The 11,840-nt window shown below is 36.6% G+C and overlaps 1 long non-coding RNA gene across 2 annotated transcripts; it reads right to left on the bottom strand.

The window, feature by feature from the left end:
- Positions 1 to 4,131: 4,131 nt before the first annotated feature.
- On the bottom strand, positions 4,132 to 11,417 carry LOC136148520 (uncharacterized). 2 transcript variants are annotated; one of them, XR_010659515.1, is made up of 3 exons: positions 11,240 to 11,417; positions 6,577 to 6,891; positions 4,132 to 5,760 (listed from the first exon to the last, which is right to left on the bottom strand). It is a non-coding gene; the product is annotated as an uncharacterized lncRNA (long non-coding RNA). The 2 variants fall into 2 exon arrangements; XR_010659514.1 differs by having other exon boundaries at positions 6,577 to 6,753.
- Between the last annotated feature and the right edge of the window lie 423 nt (positions 11,418 to 11,840).

Here is an 11,840-nt window from a genome sequence, read left to right as displayed (position 1 = left end):
TTGCCATGGGTCTCTCTGTAGGGCTGATTATAATATCATATCTGACTTCCTTCAAAAGTGAACCATTTGAAAGAGGGTGACATCATTCTGTCTTTTATAATCTAGTCTCTGAGTCACACACTGTCACTATCGCCGTATATTCATTACAAATAAGTAATTAAGGCAGGTAACACTTGAGTAGAGTAGCAGGGATTGTTAGAGGCCATCTGAGTGGCTGTCTGTACAATGCCACGAACCTCTGTCCATAGTTCTTCAGGCGCTCTGTCTATCAGATCTAATCCCTTGAATCTATTTGTCATTTCCACTATATAATCATAAGGGATTTGCTTTAGGTCATATCTGAATGGTCTGTCTGGATCACAACAAACTGAAAAATTCCTAAAGAGATGGGACTACCAGACCACCTCACCTGCCTCCTAAGAAATCTGTATGCAGGTCAAAAAGCAACAGTTAGAACTGGACTTGGAAAAACAGACTGGTTCCAAGTTGGGAAAGGAGTAGGTCAAGACTGTATATTGTCACCCTGCTTAGTTAGCTTATATGCAGAGTACATCATGTGACATGCTGGGCTGGATGAAGCAGAAACTGGAATCATGATTGCTGGGAGATGATCTCAGATATGTTAATAATCTCAGATACACAGATGATATGACCCTTATGGCAGAAAGCTAAGAGGAATTAAAGAGCCTCTTGATGAAAGTGAAAGAGGAGAGTGAAAAAGTTGGCTTAAAACTCAACATTCAGAAAACTAAGATCATGGCATCTGGTCCCATCACTTCATGGCAAATAGATGGGGAAACAGTGGAAACAGTGAGAGACATTATTTTGCGTGGGGGGTGGGGGATGGGGCTTCTAAATCACTGCAGATGGTGACTCCAGCCATGAAATTAAAAGACACTTACTCCTTGGAAGGAAAGCTATGACCAACATAGACAGCCTATTAAAAGGCGGAGACACTTTGCTGATTAAGGTCCATCTAGTCAAGGCTATGATTTTTTCAGTGGTCATGTATGGATGTGAGAGTTGGACTATGTAGAAAACTGAACACCAAAGAATTGATGCTTTTGAACTGTGGTGTTGGAGAAGACTCTTGAGAGTCCCTTGGACTGCAAGGAGACCAAACCAATCCTAAAGGAAATCAGTCCTGGATATTCATTGGAAGGACTGATGCTAAAGCTGAAACTTCAATACTTTGGCCTCCTGATGTGAAGAACTGATTCATTGGAAAAGACCCTGATGCTGGGAAAGATTGAAGGCAGGAGAAGGGGATGACAGAGGATGAGATGGTTGGATGGCATCACTGACTCTATGGACATGAGTTTGAGCAAGCTCTGGGAGTTGGTTATGGACAAGGAAGCCTGGTATGCTGTAGGCCATGGGGTCACAAAGAATTGGACATGGCTGAGTAACTGAACTGATACCTGAATGGTCCAGTGGTTTTCCCTACTTCCTTCAATTTAAGTCTGAATTTTGCAATACCAATTTCATGATCTGAGCCACAATCAACTCCTCCAGATATATGCCAAGTAGTGGGATTACTAGGTCTATGGAGTTTTATTCCTAGTTTTTTTTAAGGAATCTCCATACTATTCTCCATAATGGTTGTATCAGTTTGCATTCCCACAATGTAAGAGCATTCCCTTTTCTCCACACCCTCTCCAGCATTTATAGTTTGTAGATTTTTTGATGATGGCCATTCTGACCAGTGTGAGGCAATGCCTCATTGTAGTTTTGATTTGCATTTCTCTAAAAATAAGCAATTTTGAGCATCTTTTCATGTGTTTATTAGCCACCTGTATATCTTCTTTGGAGAAATGTCTGTTTAGGTCTTCTGCCCACTTTTTGATTGGGTTGTTTGTTTTTCTGGTATTGAAATGCATGAGCTGCTTGTATGCTTGTATATTTTGGAGATTAATTCATTATCAGTTGTTTCATTTACTATTATTTTCTCACATTCTAAGGGTTGTGTTTCACCTTGCTTATAGTTTCCTTTGTTGTGCAAGAGCTTAAACACTTCTCTGACTTGGGCTTCTGCTGAAGGATAATACATTTAAAATCAAGCTTCCTAAATGTTGATTGATTGAGATCTGTTAGTTATACTGTTAGAAGGCTTCTTATTTAAAAGAATGGAGTCTAAGGTATCACGTTTGATATTTCTCAAGTCTTAACAAAGGATTTATAGTCACAACTTCCATATCATCTTTAGACCATGATATCCTGAGAGTTTCCTGAATTTGACCTCCACTCAGAAGCCCTTTCTTGATTTTAACATTGTTTGCCATCTGCAGAGACAGAATTTTCAAAATGAGCCAGGGCTGGCTTTTCGTTTAACAGTTCTTCCTTTAGCTTATGCATTGCCTCTTATATTTCACCATTAGCAGCAAGAAGAAACCAAATGGCAACATCAACACTGTCTGGTTGAAAGTCTCCTTAGCAAGATCATCTGCCCCCCAGTTCATAATTCTATGAGCAGTTTTGTCCAAGGCACTTTAAGCTTTCGTAGACCCTCTTTTTAAAACCTTTCCAGCTTCTGACCACTGCTTGGTTCAAAGCCACTTCCATGTTTATATATATCTGTGTGTATATATATGTATATACATTATTTTCTCAGCAGCATTGGGTACCAAGATCTGCGTTAATAATCTGTTGCCATATAATAAATTAATCTAACATTTAGCAGCTTAAAAACACAAGAATTAAAAAAACATAAGAATTTATTATTTAATAAAGTTCATGAATATAAGAAATCCAAGTTGTCTTAGCTGAATGGTCTGCTTTAGAGTATCTCATGAAGTTGCACCCAAGATATTGGTTGAGGTTTCAGGCACTTTTAACTTTTCCTGGGGCTAGAGAATCTTAATTCCAAGTCCACTCAAATTGTTATTGGCAAAAGTTCTCAGCTTCTTGTCATATGGACCTCTTCATAAGGCAGTAAATGACTTGGCAGGTGACTTCCTGCAGAAGACATATCAAGGGACAAGTGAGAATTATACCACACTGCCTCTGATAACATTTTATGGGTCACTCTGACTTTTTCTGTTTCTGGCCCATTCACTCAGCTTGGGCTGGGGCATGTGGCAAGTCAGTCATGGGTAATGGAATAGCTGCTTGAACAGATATCTCCCTACCCTGCCCTAGGGTATAGTCAGCACGACTGTGCTCCTCATGAGCGGAGTCCAGGCTTCTCCAGTCTTCCCATCTGACCCAGAAGACTGCCAATTAGCCAAGGTGGCTTACCCTCTCCATAGGGTCCCAGGTCTGGGGTGCCCACTCTCTGGCTTGATCCACCACTCACTCTCCATGGTGGGTGTCCACTCTTATAATCTCTTTTTTTCTGAGTCCCCTCCCAGGGACACATGCCCTGACCTGACCACTTTTCTTCCCTTCTTAATGGTAAAGCATCTGCCTGCAATGTGGGAGACCTGGGTTCAATCCCTGGGTCAGGAAGATCCCCTGGAGAAGGAAATGGCAACCCACTCTGGTACCCTTGCCTGAAAAATCCCATGGACAGAGGAGCCTGGTAGGCTACAGTCCATGACAAAGAGTTGGACATGACTGAGCATCTTCACTTTCTTTCTTTGTTTGTATCCATTATGTGTGTATTTTCCTTACAGTTTTGGATGTATAGTAATCCTACTGCCAGTTTCCAGTTAGTTTTCAGTTTTCATTGGGGATTATTCCTCATGTAAATATACTTTGGATATGTTCTTTGCGGGAGGTGAACTCCATGTCCTCTTACTCTAACATGTTTATCCCCAAATTCCCCCTTTTTACATTTAACTCACTTAAAAAAAAATTGAAGTATAGTTGATTTGCAATATTGAGTTCGTTTCAGATATACAGTGAAGTCACTCAGTTATGTGTGTATATATATTATGTATTTTGTATGCATATATAAACATGCATGTATATTTATGGGGTTTCCCTGGCAACTCAAATGGTAAAGAATCCACCCACAATGCGGAAGACCTGGGTTCAATCCCTGGGTTGGGAAGATCCCCTGAAGGAGAGAATGGTGACCCACTCCAGTATTCTTGCCTGGAGAGTTCCCATTCCCCATGGACAGAGGGGCCTGGCGGGCTGCAATCCATGGGGCTGCAAAGAGTCGGACCTGACTGAGTGACTAAGCACAGCACAGCGCATGCATTTATTTTTGTATATTTTAGCTTATTTTCCATTATAGATTATTGAAAATATTGAATATGTTTTCCTTCATTATATAATAAATCCTTGTTTCTTATGTATAGTAATTTCTATTTGTGAATTGCATACTTCTAATTTTTCCCTCCCTCACTCCCTTCTGCTTTTGGTAACCAGAAACTTGTTTTCTATGTCTGTGTCACTCACTATTTTTTTAAAAAATGTTTTTGAATCAGTGGTTCTCAACTATGGCATGTCTTCATTAATATGCCAAGGGGAATTTATTATTGTCATTAATATAATTATCATCAGGCGTATAGATATGAGTTTAAAGTAAATTTTGGGGGATTTGAGATTATTTTTCTAATAATGCTAGCTTGATTTATTGGCATTCTGATACAGTTAGATTAGATAGATAGAGTTCAAATTAGAATTAGAATAGTTTATACCATGAAAATCACATGTATATTGCAGTCTGTATTATTTATACTACCATTCATAACAAGTGATCTTTACTAATACATTATCAGTGAAATGCATTAAGCTATGTGAAAGATAAAAAAATTATCCTTTACAACTCTTTAAGTAGCCAGTAAAGGACATTATATATGTCATACACAAATCTTTGTTGGGTCTAACAAAGTTAGTTTTTCCTTTATTGTTAGAAATAGATTCATGGTTCTAATTTGTGTGTGTACGTGTTTACAGCTGACCAGTGGAGTCTTCTTTAGCCTGATGGGAGGGTCATACTTAGTGGAGTTGGCGGAGTAGCAGGGTGGCTGGTGGTGTGATGGTAATCGAATCATAGGTGCATAGGGACAGCAAACTCATACTTCTTTACTCTGAGGTCTGCGTGGGCCGAATGTAGGCAGAAATTTGTAACTCTTTATTTTTTTGTTTTGCTTTATTTATGTTCTTTTTTTGGTTGTTTTTGATGTGCAGATAGTTGTATCAGCATATGTTCACTGACTATATGATGTAAATGCTTCGTATCATTAGCTGTGGTGTTGACTTCACATATTACAGTTTTCAGATTCAGTGCAAAATTATTTTCAGATTTTCTTAACATATGAATAGGTCTGTGGAAAACATGGCAAGCTTCTGAATATTACCTGTTACATGTGTGGTTGTTGTAAAAACAAACAAACAAACAAAATTGCTGGTACTATTAGGTACTGCTGGTACTACAAGAAGTTACCCTTGACTTTGATTCTGTGGACCTTTGGGACCTTTGTCAGCAAAGTGATATCTCTGATTTTTAATATGCTATCTAGGTTTGTCATAGCTTTCTTTCCAAGGAGCATACATCTTTTCAATTCATGGCTGTAGTCACTGTTTGCAAGGATTTTGGAGCCCAAGAAAATAAAATGTCATTGCTCCCACTTTTTACCCTTCTATTTGCCATGAAGTAATGGGACTGAATGTCATGATTTTAGTTTTTGAATGTTGAGTTTTAAGTCAGCTTTTCACTCTCCTGTTTCACTCTCATCATGAGGCTCTTTAGTTCCTCTTCACTTTCTGTCAAGAGATCGTATGCATATCTGAGCCTGTTGATATTTCTCTCAGCAGTCTTGATTCCAGCTTGTGATTCATCCAGCCTGTAATTTTGCATGATGTAATCTGCACAGAAGATAAATAAATAGGGTGATGTGTACAGCCTTGTCATGCTCCTTTCCCAATTTTGAACCATGTTCAATTCTTTATCATGATTAGTGAACAATAAAATGAAGAGAAAAGCAGGCTTTACTAAAATACTAAGTTAAATCTTCATGTAGTTTTAAAATCCTCACTCTAAAGAGAGTTCTGTTGAACTGAGAATTTTGTTCCAGGAGATGCGAGCAACTGAGCATCCGTGCATGTAAAATTCTTAGGGTAAGAGGAAAGGTAGATTCACCTGAGGAATTCATCACATGATTTTACCTTTTATATTTTATGTCTCTAGCTTATGTCAAATGCACATATCCATCTTATATTTTATGGGCTTCCTTGGTGACTCAGCTGTAAGGAATCTGCCTGCAATACAGGAGACCTGGGTTCAATCCTTGGGTTGGGAAGATTCCCTGGAGAAGAGAACGGCTCCCCACTCCAGTATTTTGGCCTGGAGAATTCCATGGACTGTATAGTCCATGGGGTCACAAAGAGTTAGACATGACTAAGCAACCTTCTACTTTCACTTTCATCTTGTATTTTAACTTTTATAATGTTTCCTTATAAATTATATACATAGAATAATATATTAATGTATTTTATGCTATATATTTGTGTTTTATAAATTTAAATATGTAAATCTGCATATGTATATATAGCACTTCCCAGGTGGTTCTAGTGGTAAAGAACCCACCTGCTAATGCAGGAGACAGAAAAGTTGCCTGTTCGATCCCCGGGTTGGAAAAATCCCCTGGAGGAGGGCCTGCCAACCCACTCCAGCATTCTTACCTAGAGAATCCCATGGACAGAGGAGACTGGTGGGCTATAGTCCATGGGGTTGCAAAGAGTCCAACACGGCTAAGTTGCTTCCATCGTGTCCGAGTTGGACCATTAAGAAACCTGGTAGTCAAAGAATTGATGCTTTTAAATTGTGGTGTTGGAGAAAATTCTTGAGATTTCCTCGGACTGCAAGAAGATCAAACCAGTCAATCCTAGAGGAAATCAGTCCTGAATGTTCATTGGAAGTACTGATAGCTGAAGCTGAAACTCCAATACTTTGGCCACCTGATGCAAAGAACAGACTCCTTGCAAAAGACCCTGAAGCTGGGAAAGATTGAAGGCAGGAGGAGAAGGGGACGACAGAGGATGAGATGGTTGAATGGCATCACTGACTGGGTAGACATGAGTTTGAGTGAGCTCTGGGAGTTGGTGATGGACAGGGAAGCCTGGCATGCTGCCATCCATGTGGTCGCAAAGAGTTGGACACGACTGAGCAGCTGAACTGAACTGAACTGATATGATATATATATATATACACTCATGAAAATGTTCAAAAATGCAATAAATTAAAATGTTGCAAAAAGTATACATGATTTGAATAAATACATGTGGCTCCTCTATCTTTTCTATATGTCTTAAATTCTTTGAGCTTCATTTACTTAATCTAGGTTTTACAAAAGTTTACTAAGAAAACTATTTTTTTTCACAAGTGTCATTTCCTTGTGTTGGTTTCTTTGCTTTCCTTTTCTCTGAGTGCCCACGAATTTCCTACAGTGTTTTATGGAGAAAATTAGTTGTTTATATTTTTGTATTTTTTTTAAGAGAAACTTCATGTATAAAGAAGTGCTAAATGCTGGGTTAAATTAAGCTCTATTGGCTTCTTTCTTTCGGGACTTCCCAGAGAATTTGCTAACTAATGTGCCTAGTGAATTATTAAATGGGAGTTATAGCATTTTGAAATTTTTTAAACTCAGAAAATCCTCTCATTTTACCCCCTCTTTTTTCCAGAAGTATTTTCCAGTATTCTTCTTCCATGGAAAGCATTGTTTTTCTTTCAGAGTTCATTTAAACACAGCATCTGAGACCCTCAGTTTGAGATATTTGAAGATTATATTATAGATTGAGCATATTTCAAACTCATTTGATGTATATCAACATCAGTGCTGTATATCCCTTCCATAAAATATATACTAAAGTCATTTAATGGTACAATGAAATACAAGTAGTTATAGTAAAAATTTGCATAGCATTAATTCCAAAAATTATCTTATTTAAATCTCCCTTAGATAAGATCAGTGGTAATATCTGTACTATATCAATATGAGAAGTTGGATGATTTGTTTAAAGTCACAGCTAGTAAGTGGCAGAGCCAGGATGTGAACTAAATGTTGTGTTACTATGTTCAATGATCTGCCCACTTATCAAATACATTTAAATGTTTTACATAAAGCACGCATGCACATATATACATTGCCTACTTTCTCATTGTCCCTGATTATTTTTTTGAGGTAGGATGTCAAAAATATTTTAATGAAATTGACATCATAAAAAATACTGCTTTCAGAGATGCTTAACAAAAATGCCACATTTGTTTAGTAATTTTGTCATGCATTCATATAGCAGATTTCTAGGATAACACTTCATTCAGTACTGAAATATAATTTTCTGGTGTTAAATAGAGCAACAGGTCAACAACACATACACTATCATAACATGATTGTTGACAAGGTGTAAGAAAAATACACTCACAAGAAGAAACTCTAGAAAAATTCTGCAAATGCCAGTTAGAATGAAAACAGCACTGGTAAAACAAAATGTAACATATCTTGAGGCATTGCCAAACTATGCATTTTTCATTTAGCAAGCTTGACATAGTCTTCTCAAAGTCAGCAAAATTATATAACAGAGTAGCTTTGGAACTTTGAGTTAGACTCATTTGATGTTACTCTAATACCAAAACCAGAAAATGAAAGAGATGAATGTCTCCCATGAGATTAATTTTTAAAATATCAGCAAAGTATTAGGAAATTAAATCCAGCAAAATATAAAAAGACTTTCACATCAATACCAAGAGAGATTTATCCCAGGTATGCAAGGATGTGGCACTCAAAAGTTATTAATCAGTATAGCCCATCTTTTCATTGGTCAAAAGAAGAAAAATTAATATGAGTATAACAACTGATACAAAAAAACTTGACAAAATTCAGCATCCATTCATTATGAAAACTCTCTGTAAAATAAAAGAACTTCCTCAAATTGATTAAAAGATGTTAAAAGAAAAAACCGAAGTTATTTCCATACTTAAGGTTGAAATGCTGAAAAGTTTCCCCTGATCATGAGTAAGAAGACGAGGATATCTACATTGACCACACTTACTTAGCATAGTACTAGAAATTATAACACAATATATATAACAAGAAGAAATAAAAGGCAGATTGGAAAGGAAGAAATAAAAGTGTGCCAAATTACAGGTGCCATGGTTGTTTATGCAAAAAATTGAATCTACAAAGAATTCCTAGCATTAATAAGTGAGTTCAGTGAAGTTGATTTCATAAGGACAAGCACTATATGATTCCTCTCATATCATATGCATAGAAATAAACAATCTGATAGTAGGATGCTGTTTACCAGAGCATGAGAGGGAGGAGGGTATAGGAAGTTGTTGAAAAGGTGTAGAGTTAATACAACATGAGTGAGTTCTAGAGATCTGCTTACAACGAAGTGCCTGTAGTTAAGGTGTTACGCAGTTAAAATTTTGTTAAGAAGTTACATATCCTGCTAAATATTTTTTTTACCACAGGTCAGAGAAACAAATAGAAAACAAAGGGACACAAGGAAACTTTGGAGGTGAAGGATATATTTATTACCTTCATTGCGGTGGTAGTAACATTTATGTATGCATATGTCCAAACACATCAAATTGCGTTTGATTATGTGCAGATATGTTTTCTAATTATATCTCAATAAAGCTGGAAAAAATACCCTTAAAGCCAGTAAAGAAGGTATCAATTGAGTTTCTACATACTAGTAATTAACATTGTTACTTAGGTTAATAACAAGTTAAAAATACATGTGCTCCAAACAAAGATACATATTTTAATTAGATATAACAAAACAGATTTAGAAATCTCTCTCTTGAAAGTGACAAAATGCTCACGAAAGAAACTAAAGTCTGAAATGGAGAGACATAGTGGGCCCATCAACTTGAAAATTCACATTAGCAAAGATATCAATACTCCCCAAATTAATCTTTCAACTAAAGTGCAAAAGTAATTCAACTATAAGCAGAAAAAAAATTCAAAAAAGTAACTTGATCTAAACTTCACATCTTACATAAAAAGTAACTCAAAATGGATCACAGACTTAAGTGAAAATGTAAAGCTACAGAACTTTTAGAAGGAAACATAGGAGAAAATCTTTGATATCTAGGATTAGGTAAATAGTTCTTAAACTATCCCTAAAAGCCTGATACTCAAAGGGAAAAATTAATACATTAGACCTCACAAAAAAATCTTCTGGTTTGTTGAAAGGATAGACTGCAAGCAAGAGAGATGGGGTAAAAATATTTTCAAAGCACATATTTGACAAAGACTTGCATCTAGAATAAAGTGAATTCTCAAAACTGAACAATTAAAAAAATCCAGTTAGAAAATGGTCAACAGTCTTCAACAGGCATTTCACTGAAGGAGATATACAAATAAACACATGAAAAGAAACTCAACATAGTTAGTTAATAGGGAAATTAAAATTAAAACCAAAATGAAAATTTAGGTGTAATGATAATCATACCTAGTGATAGTGATATTAGAATGACTGAAATTCTGTTTAAAATAAATAGGATTAAAAACATCAAATGCTGGTGAGGATGATGAAAAACTGAATCATTCATACGTTACTGGCAAGAATTTAAGATGTTACAGCCACGCTGGAAAATAATTTGGCAGTTTCCTATGAAACTAAACATGCAAATTCTATACATTCCAGCAATTACACACTTGGGAATTTATCCCAGAGAAATGAAAACTTATGTTTATACAAAAACCTGTATACAAATGTTTATGGAAGCTTTATTTGGAATAGCCAAAAATTGGAAACACAAATGTTCTTCACTGGATGAATGATTAAAGAAAATGTGTTATATGAATACTCTGGAATATTACTCAGCAGTAAAAACAAAGAGATTAGTGATATATTCAACAACTTGGATCTGCAGTAATAATGCTGAGTGAAACACCCACCTATTAAAGATTACATACTATATCATTACTTTTACATAACATTCTTGAAATAACGCAAAACCATGCAGATAGAGAAGAGATTAATGGTTTTCAGGGGTTAGGGATGAGGTGGGGACACACAATGAGAGATTTGTGTTTTAAAGCAAGAGTAAAATAACATTTTTTTTTTCTTTCACACTGAGAAGATTAAAAAGCCTTTCCTATTGGGCCAGGGCAGATTGAATAGACATATCACTAAGGAGAATAAATGAAAGCAATCATTTTTAGAGCGGGCAGTGGTTAGCTTTACTTAAGCACTATGACCCTGGAAAACAATGGTTGTCAAAAATTCTCCCTGCCATCCTTTTGCATTCCCAGAAATGGCTTATTGCAAAGACCCACTCTTTCCCTCATGACTTAGACAAGACCTAAAGATGACCACTCTATTTACTTACCACAAGACACAGGTCGTCCAAATTCTTGCTTTGTTTTGTTTTTTATTTTTGGTCTCATAGATGAGTGGCTGGACTGTTTGTCTCCAAAGACCAATCTGTACAAAAATACTTGCTAACTCAACTTGACCAGGCTTTAGCCAGGCTGCCTTCCTTCTCCAGGCCCCTGAACTTTGGCCCACCCTTCAGCACTGGAGTTTAACACGCAGAACAACCTGTCCTTAATGCCTCTTAAGAATCATCTGACCTCAGGGAAAAACTTTTCCTGATCAACTCTCCCATTACATCACCTGTTTAGCCCACTCCCCAACACCCGATTCTTAATAGTTTTGTTTATTCCTCTCTGTAAAATAAAACCGCCTTTCTGTCCGACCTTTGAGATATTGGCAGTTCTTACAGTTGCAGTGATCTTCCTACTATCATAGGCCGCTTCACTCCGCTGCCCCAGTATTTCTGATTATAGCCTCTCCTTACTTCTGTTAAGATTTGTTTTTATTTGACAGAGAGAAATTTAGCAATGTCTACAAAAATTTAAAATGGGTATACTCTTTTACTTAGTAACTCTTCTCGGATTGTTTTTACAAAAATACTCATCCAAGTATGC

The sequence above is a fragment of the Muntiacus reevesi genome, chromosome 17 (genome assembly GCF_963930625.1).
Source record: "Muntiacus reevesi chromosome 17, mMunRee1.1, whole genome shotgun sequence".
In the NCBI taxonomy this organism is placed as follows: Eukaryota; Metazoa; Chordata; class Mammalia; order Artiodactyla; family Cervidae; genus Muntiacus; species Muntiacus reevesi.
Note: the sequence above shows the minus strand (reverse complement) of the source record. Positions and strands in the feature narration are given on the sequence as shown.